The sequence below is a fragment of the Vitis riparia genome, chromosome 19, assembly GCF_004353265.1.
Source record: "Vitis riparia cultivar Riparia Gloire de Montpellier isolate 1030 chromosome 19, EGFV_Vit.rip_1.0, whole genome shotgun sequence".
NCBI lineage: Eukaryota > Viridiplantae > Streptophyta > Magnoliopsida > Vitales > Vitaceae > Vitis > Vitis riparia.
The window spans coordinates 19007253-19016555 of record NC_048449.1 but is presented as its reverse complement, the minus strand read 5'-3'; positions in this window follow the sequence as shown (position 1 = coordinate 19016555).

Below are 9303 nucleotides of genomic sequence, written 5' to 3'. Positions count from 1 at the left end.
CTACCTGATGATTTTTAGTTTTGATAGAAACCGATGCTAAAATCATGATTTTGAAAGGATAATGACCAATTAAAGAAGTCTCCTTAAATTTGAAACAACTCCCTATACAAGCCAAGGATAATGAACTGGGCTCTCTCGAATGTGATATTTTTTTTCTTATAAATCCTTTTCATAAGTCTTCTTTCTTTTTTTCCTATTGAATTACCCAGATAAATTCAAAAGCTCTTACTATGCTTAAAAAAAAGGGCTCTTTGTTAAGCTTTTGTAAACTGATTATTGATTTCCAAAAAAGCTTATATCTGAAAGCAAAAGCCAAAGCATGTGATTGAACCAAACAAGTGAAAAAAAAAGAGGGAAACTCTTTGAGCTTTTGACTATGACTTTAACTCGATGTTGAGGTTGACATTGAACTCGTAGCTTTAAAAGGATAATTTTGATACTACGAAAAAGTTTTATTAAATATGAAATAACTTTTCGTGCTGAAAAAAGAAGATTTGAGAAAAACCAACGTTGTTCTCGATTCCACGTCCTCTTTTAAAGACTTTAAGCAAAGAACACTTATACGGACACATAAGACTTTTGAGGTAACCAATGGAATTGGGTTGTAGTTGGACGATAAGTAAGGATGTGGCTAGCAGTTTGGATGAGAGCAAGATGAAATGAACCATTGCTATCACTAGAAAAGGAGTCATTCAAAGAAATAAAAGAGGAGAAAAGCAAAATACAAAGGAGTCCACTTCATCGTCTATCTCTTAAAAGATTCCTCAAAAGGTTAGCCATTTATGCTAAATACGACTGTTGAAACTTGAAAGCTTCCCTTTTTTCTCTTCCTCTTCTTTTGCTTTCACTGTCATTTTAAAGTTGGATGATAGTGTCAATGTCTTCTTCAAAATTATTTAGGTTGGACTTCCATTTTTGACCAGCTTGTGGATTGGGCTTTTCTAGTTTTGGATAAGGAATAAATAAACGGATGTCGATTGAAGTTTGATTATGAAAATTTCACTACATATTTGGAAAAAGAAAAACAAAGATATTGGAAGAAAGAATGAAGATATTTTAGTGGAGTTTTGGAGGTAAATCTTAGTACGGAAATGCATCTTTTGGAACTTCTTCCATTAGGTGTCAAATTTTAATTCAAACTTCCATTGCTTTACGCCATTTACTTTAATATAGCCATGAAATGAATAGTTTGTAGTGGGAATAGTTGGTGACAGTTGAGTTTTCCACAAAAATCTTGTTAAGTATTGAATTTCTAAGCCCCATTTGGATTTTAACACATTGGAACAAAAAAAAAAAAAAAGAAAATAGTGAAAAAAAAAAGTAAGAAGAAAAGATTAAAAAATGAGGAAAAAAATAATTTAATTTATAAAATTTTCACATAGAAGTGTGAAGAATTTGAATATACGTAAGCTTTTTTAAAGAGGGTTTATCTGAGAATTGTTTTTCAGAACAGTTTTTTGTTTTCCAAAATAAAAAATATAGAAAATACATTTGATAACAAAAAATTGTTTTCTATTTTCAGTTCTTAAAGATAGAAACAATGTGTTTTCAAATAACATATTTTAATTATTTTATGTTATTTTCACTTGTTTTTTAAAAATTTTTTAAAAAAATAATCATACAAAATACGTAGAATAATTAAAAATAAAACACAATATATAAAATTTATTTTTAAAATATATTTAAACATATTAAAGATAGGTTTTTAAACATAGTTTTCTCCTACAAAAATCGAATAAAATTTTTAAAAACTGTTCTTAAAACTTATTTTTTAAAATTGTTTTCGAAACAGTTATAAATAATTTTTATTATATGTTATCTTTAAGGCTACTTTATGGATAAAACTGATATACATATTTTATTTATTTATTTATTATTGTTTCTTTAGTGTAGATTGATTGATGAAGTAGAATCTCGATTAAATTGGATAAAATAAAAGTGAAGTGACCAATTCCAAAGTTGATATTTATCATACGATTGTATTGTCAAGTAAGGCAATGGTGTGTTGAATACGAAACTATGATTGGCATGTTTTCTTGTCGAAATCAACAAGCGGGTGCTTGCTAGGTAACTACCCTTTTTCTCCCAAAAAGCTCTCATCAATGTTGGACAATATGGAATATTCGGTTCAAGAGAAATCGTATACTACTTCTCTTGACTTTTTTCTAACATATAATATTAAACTTTATATTATCGACTATAAAAATAAATAAAATATTAAATGCTCTTTTGATTACACTTTATTGTTGATATTTCTAAAATTAGGAAATAATAGCAACTTTCATATAAGATATAAAAGTTCTTAGAGACTATATTGAAAAAGTAACGATTTAAAAACCGTTTTTAAAAACTGAGGTATTAAAAAAATTTATCTTAAAATTTAAAAATTTTGAAATTATAAAAAATAAATTTATGTTTTTTATATAAGAGATTATGACAACTTTCATATAAGATATAAAAATTCTTAAAGACTTATATTGAAAAAGTAATGATTTAAAAACCGTTTTAAAAAACTGAGGTATTAAAAAAAAATTATTATCTTAAAATTTAAAATTTTGAAATTATGAAAGATAAATTTATTTTTTTTATATAAGAGATTATATTTTTATATATAATTTATTATTACTTTTCAATTTTAAAAACAAAAAAGTAAAAAGTATATCTAAATAGACACTAACTTATCATCGACATAACTAGCTTTTCCCTAATAACGTGGGCACGTGTTGGCAAGAGATACTACCTTTCTATCTTATTCTATAAAAAGAAGATATAGGAAAATATATAAAGGTTTTAAATAGACTAGTCAAATTGTTCCTATTTCAAATTTTTATTACATTAAGATCGTGATTATTTATGACAAATTTTTTAATCTGATTACTATGATTGGAGATACAATCTATGGCTTTTGGTTTTATTATATTTTTGTGCTTTTTAAAATCATTAACATTTGCTATTAGAGTTATACTTCTAGTTTGGCATTCGATTTTATCTTTTTGCTTCATTGAAAATTATTTACCATTGCAAAAACTTCATTGTTGTCAATCACATTTGTGATGTTTATTTTGTTTGGGTCTTTAATGATTGTTATCGAAATATATATATATATATATATATTTATACATCATTTTGGAGATCTATATAAGATGTCTACATATATATATATATATATAGACATACGTTTTGAGATTTTAAATATTAAATTATGATATTTACATTATTTTGAACTCACTACTACTATGGAATAAATTATATACTCATATCTTTGAATTATATATATATATATATATATATATATATATATATATATATATATATATATATATATATATATATATATATATAGATGGATAGATAGATAGATAGATAGACACACTCATATTGATGGTGTGCTTAATGGGGTTTATTTTCTATAATTATTTTGTTTCAATGATAGTCCATGGATTACAACTTTTGAAATTATGCTATATATCTATGGATGTCAACATAGAGAACGGTTGATGTATTTGTGATATATATGAACTTTATTGATTATCTTTTGATGAAATTTTCATATAGGTAATGTACAAAATATTTTTGACATAGACCAAAGAAATTTGAGGGAGAATTTTTTTTCTCTCTATTATTCAAATTGATTATACTAATGATATTAATGGTTGAGACCATCCACCTTAGAAAAAAAAATCTAATCCTTAATTTTAGGAGAGAAAATCTCTCATAAAATCAAGGAATAAGTTAGAATTGGAAATACAAATGTAGTATAACTATGACACAACTATAACACAATTGTAACAAAGTTGTTAATACTGGGAAAAGAAGAATATTTTTGGCCTTCATTATCAAGTTGAAGATCATAGTTGACCTTTATTGTTGACCTTAAGAACTTGCCTTTAGTTTGCATCGCGCCATTGTTGTAGGCAAAGCCTCAAGAAAAAAAAATTGTGAAAGCAGCCAAAGACTTCAACAAAACTATCACTATCACCTTCTTGTCTCAACTTTTCTCACCATCGCCCTTGGATCTTCCTTGACGTTGACATTCTCTTCACCTCAAACTCCCACCCTTGCACCACTACAAACTCATTGCAAAATAGAAATCATGCCATCATCATTGCCATTGTCTTTGCGAACGACAACAATCATTGCACATAACGTCTCCTCCTCACATTGATTCTCTTTCTCACCATTGCTACAAGTGAAGATTTTTCCTTCTCCATGTATCGTCTCTTGTTCTCATTGCTAGTGCAAATGTATATTGCAAAGAACAATAGACAACGAGAAGTGTTCCTTGCACTATAGATTTTATTGGAAATCGAGAGTGGCAAACCTCCGACACCATTACTACAATTGCCACTATCCTACATTGACACTAGTGGGAACTCTAACACAGTTTTAAGCCCTAAGAGTAGTCTTTAGGAGCCTTTTTATATTTCCAAAAAAAAAAAAGGAATGAAAAATATGTGAGATATTAGAAATACCGCTATGCTACTCAATCTAAAGAAGTGACAACTAATCACAACATAAGAGAATTGCAAAATCTTCAAGTGGCATACAGGCTTAATAGGAAGAATGATTTAAAATGGTCACAACTTGTTCGTACCTCTCTGAAGGGAAAAAAGAAATCAAGTCATCTCCTAGGAATTGGACCAATGAGATGATACCCTTGGTTTGATGCTTATGATGAGTAAGACTTAATGATTATGGTATGGTTGTAGAATTCAATGATACTTGAAATTAGTGACACATGTATATTCCTGACAACTGTTAAGATATAGTTCACTAGACATACTTAAAGGCACTAGATATAGCCCAAGTATACGAGATAAAAGTTAAAACTAAACTAGCGAAATAGGGAAACAAGACAATTATAGAATATTCCAATATTTGAAAAATCTATGGCAAGAACTTGATCACTATTGATGCACTGAGACAAAATGTTTAAAAAATGCAATAATCATGAAGAATTATATCGAAAAAAATTGAACCTATGATTTCTTAGTTGATCTCAATGCTGAGTTTGACTAAGTTAGAGTTCAAATACTTAGCAAAGAGCTCCCAAACTTGAATGAGACTATCTTTATTATTAAATTTTAATTGCATATAAATTAAGATAATAAGGAAGAGAGAATGCAAATACAAGATTTTTATAGTGGTTCGACGCAACCCAGCCTGCGTCCACTCTCTTCTATCTTCAATCCCAAGTTTGAGGTTCCACTATTTCAAGGCTTCTAAACCAAGCCTTCAAGCAATACAATTGGATTATGGTTCCAATCCACCCTCTTAGACTTTTGGCTCCAAGCACCCTTTACAATCCTCAAGACATACCCACTCTTGAACAACCTCTCAAGTGATACCCCACACTTGAGAATCCCTAAGTGATACCTCACACTTAGATTCTTCCTCTCAAGGATATACAAATAATTTCACAAAATCCTAGTACAAAACTTTAGGCTCAAATGATACAAGAAAGCTAGGATTGAATGGTGCACTAAAAATATGCAAGTTTTAGAACAATGGTGCACTCAAAAACACTCTCCCAAGGCTCAAATATATTCAATAAAGGTTTAGGAAGGTTAAAATTTTGAAACAATGAAGATTGAAGCCTTTTTATAGAGGAAAAAGACCAAACTAGCCATTGGGAGTTCGACCGGTTGACTACCCGTTAGCATTTAATGCTTGGCAGGTGACCGTTGGACCTCAACCGCCCCTTTCAACCGGTTGAGTTGGAGGTCGACCGGTTCCTCGATCAATTGAGCTAAGGATCGACCGATAGAGGTTCAACCTTGATCGGTTGAACAACTATTCTGGAAGAAAGAGAAATTTTTTTTGCACTCTTCGACCGGTTGAACTAGGGGTCAACCAGTTCCTCATTCGATTCAACCAATAAAACTATTTTTGGCGTAACAACCAACTTTTTCAACTTAAAAATCTTTTAAACAAGTTTGGAAAACATTTGACACAAGGTTTTAGTTGAAAACATGAAATCATCCAATTTTAAAATATTTAAAATAAAATAACTCTTGAATGATTTTGGTGCATAAGTGAAGAATGTAATGCATGAAAATCCTAGTGCACCAACAACCTTACAAAGAGATCTTATGAAATTTGGGTCTTGAAAAACACTTATTTTTTAGGTCTTCTTTTTCTTAATAATTTCTCTTTGGCTTGATTTGTCTTTGTGATTGCCACTTTGGAAATCTTCTTGCCTAATCACACTTGAAATAGAATCATTAGTTTTAAATCTTGTTTTGTTATCATCAAAACCGAGATTAACCAAACCTTGGTTTCACACTTTTTACCTTACTCACTATTTATTTCAAGACCAGGACTTGGGGAAGATGATTGGACTTGCTAAGGAATGGAATGAGCTATACTAGCTTGAGACACCAAGCAAATCATTCATGTCTTTTCTTTATAACCACCACCTTTTCAATAAAGAAAAAAAAAACTAGATTCATCAACTAGACTTGGACATTCGTATTTAGAACTCTTAAGATCTTAATTCCTTCTCTATTTAGGAAATTTAATGTTGAGATCTTTCATTGTGATGTATGTGAACTCACCAAACACAAGCATTTAATCTTTCCCACCAATAATAAAAGAAGTTCAAAGTCTTTTCATCTAATCCTTAGTGATATTTTAGGTCTTTCCCTTATCCCTAATATATCTAGGGCTTATGTCTTTCATTCTTGATTGTAATAGGGTATCTTCTTATGTGAACACAAATCTAATGTGAGTTTTGTTCTCTCAAATTTCCATAATAGATAAAAAAAACCAATTTGGTATTTCTATCAAGAGGTTTCGGTCCGACAATGATAGAGATTATTCCAATCAAGTCCTAACTCCATACTTTCAATATGAAGGAGTAATTCATGAGTCATCATATGCAAACACCCCACGACAAAATAGAGTTGTTGAGAGGAAAAATAGTCACCTTCTTGATACAACATGAGTTTTTTTGTTCCAAAAATATGTGCCTAAATCTTATTGGGAGAAAGTTGTCCTAACCACCACACACCTTATAAATCGATTACCTTTGAAAGTCTTAGGTTTCAAAATTCCATGGAAATACTCTCATCGTTTTATCCTATTATGAGAACCACAAACCGTCTTACTCCTAAGATATTTGATTATGTGTCCTTTGTAGTTGTTCACAGTCCAAATAGGGAAAGTATTACCATCCACCATCATTTTTTTTTTTTTTTTGTCTTCACTGATGTTACTTTCAACAAAAGTGAGTCTTATTTTCCCGCTTCTTATCTTTTTTCGGAGAATTCCATTGAGGAAGATAAGGATCAGGATTTCTGTTTCATTGATCCATTTCTCATTGACCCTCTTAAAGTGTTTGATCTAGTACTTGTGTCTTTCTTATTTGAACCTGAGTTGTCATCCATTGACTTTGCTCTTGAGAATCAAATGACTAGAAAAGTCACTCAAGGAAGAAAGTTGCACTTCCTAAGCTTATATAAGTTCAAGAATCTAAATCGATTTCTAGAAATGAGGTAATCTTCTCTCATCCTCCCTTACAAACTGAGTATGAACTTCAATATAAAAATATCATAAATCAAAACCTCTCTATTGCCATCAAGAAGGGAATAAGAGAATGCACTAAACATACTTTGTATCCATTTTCCCATGTTGTATCATTTGAAAAGTTGTCTTCATCTTATAAAATTTTTCTTACAAGTTTGAAAAATATTTATATTCTTACCACTCTATCCAAGGCTTTATCTAATGAAAATTGGAGACAAATCATAAATGTAGAAATAAAGGTCTTAGAGAAGTATAAAACTTGGGAGTTGGTAGACTTGCTTGTAGAAAGAGGATAGTAGGATGTAAGTGCATCTATACTCTTAAATATATAGCAAATAAGACATTAGAGAGGTACAAGGCAAGATTGGTGACCAAAGGATGTATTGAAGCAATGGAGTGGATTATCTAGAGACGTTTGCTTTGGTTACTAAGATGAACATAGTAAGAATTTTGTTATCATTGGCAACAAAATATAATTAGGATCTACAACAATTCGACATCAAGAATGAATTTTTGAATAGAGATCTAGAAGAAGAAATTTATATGGAAGTTCCTCCTGGATTTGGAAACAACCTAGCCTCTAAAAAGGCACGTAAACTAAAGAAAGCTTTATATGGACTGAATAGTCTCTAAGGGCATGGTTTGGAATGTTTGCTAAAGTGACAAAAAAACATTGGATATGGACAAAGTTAGGGATATCATATATTGTTCATCAAGCATTCAGATTTAGGGAGAGTTACAACCCTTTTGGTATATGTAGATGACATCATCATGACAAAAAAAAAATGAATGAAATGGAGAGAAAGACTTTGAGGCAATGATTGGCCAAGGAATTTGAAATTAACAAGTTAAGGAAGGTTGAAATACTTCCTAGGAATCAATGTTGCACATTCTAAGTAGGAAATTTTTATTTTTTTTAGTAGAAATATGTAAAAAAAAAAAAAAAAAAAAAAAAACCCATATCAAAGAAACAAGAAAGTTAGTGTGTAAACTAGCAAACACACCAATAAATCTTAATCATAAGCTTAGAGAGGCTAAGGAAGATGTTGCAATAGATAGAGAGATGTATTAACATTTGGAAGGAAGACTCATTTATCTTTCTCACATAAGAATTGATATAACATATGTTGTGAGTATGATTAGCCAGTTCATGCATAGTCCAAAAGAGGTTTATCTACAAGCTGCTAATTGAGGGCTATAGTACTTTACGAGGTCTCTAAGAAAAGGCATCTTATTTAAATCAAGTTCGAGACTAACACTTAAAGCATACACAAATGTAGATTATGTTGGATCTGTGGTTGATAGAAGATCAACGACTAGGTATTGCACCTTTCTTAGTGAGAATTTGGTGATATGGAGAAGTGATAAACTTGTCAATTTGGTGGTGAGGTCCAATGTAGAAGCAAAATTTTGCACAATGGCCCAAAGAGTTTGTGAACTACTATGGTTGAAAATCATTTTGAAATATTTGAAGCTTAAATTGGATGACCCAATGAGACTTTACTACAACAAAAAATTTGTAATCAATATCACACATAATCCAGTGCAACACGATCGAGCAAAATAAATAGAAATAGACAAACATTTTATCATAGAGAAACTAGATAATGGATTGATTGGTACTTCTTATACATCTATTGACCACCAACTTGCAAATATACTCATAAAAGGTTTAAACAATCCAAGTTGTGAATGGAAAACATCTATTCACCAGCTTGAGAAGGAGTGTGGAAGAATGAAATTATGAAAGCCATGATTTTTTAATTAAGGAGAGCA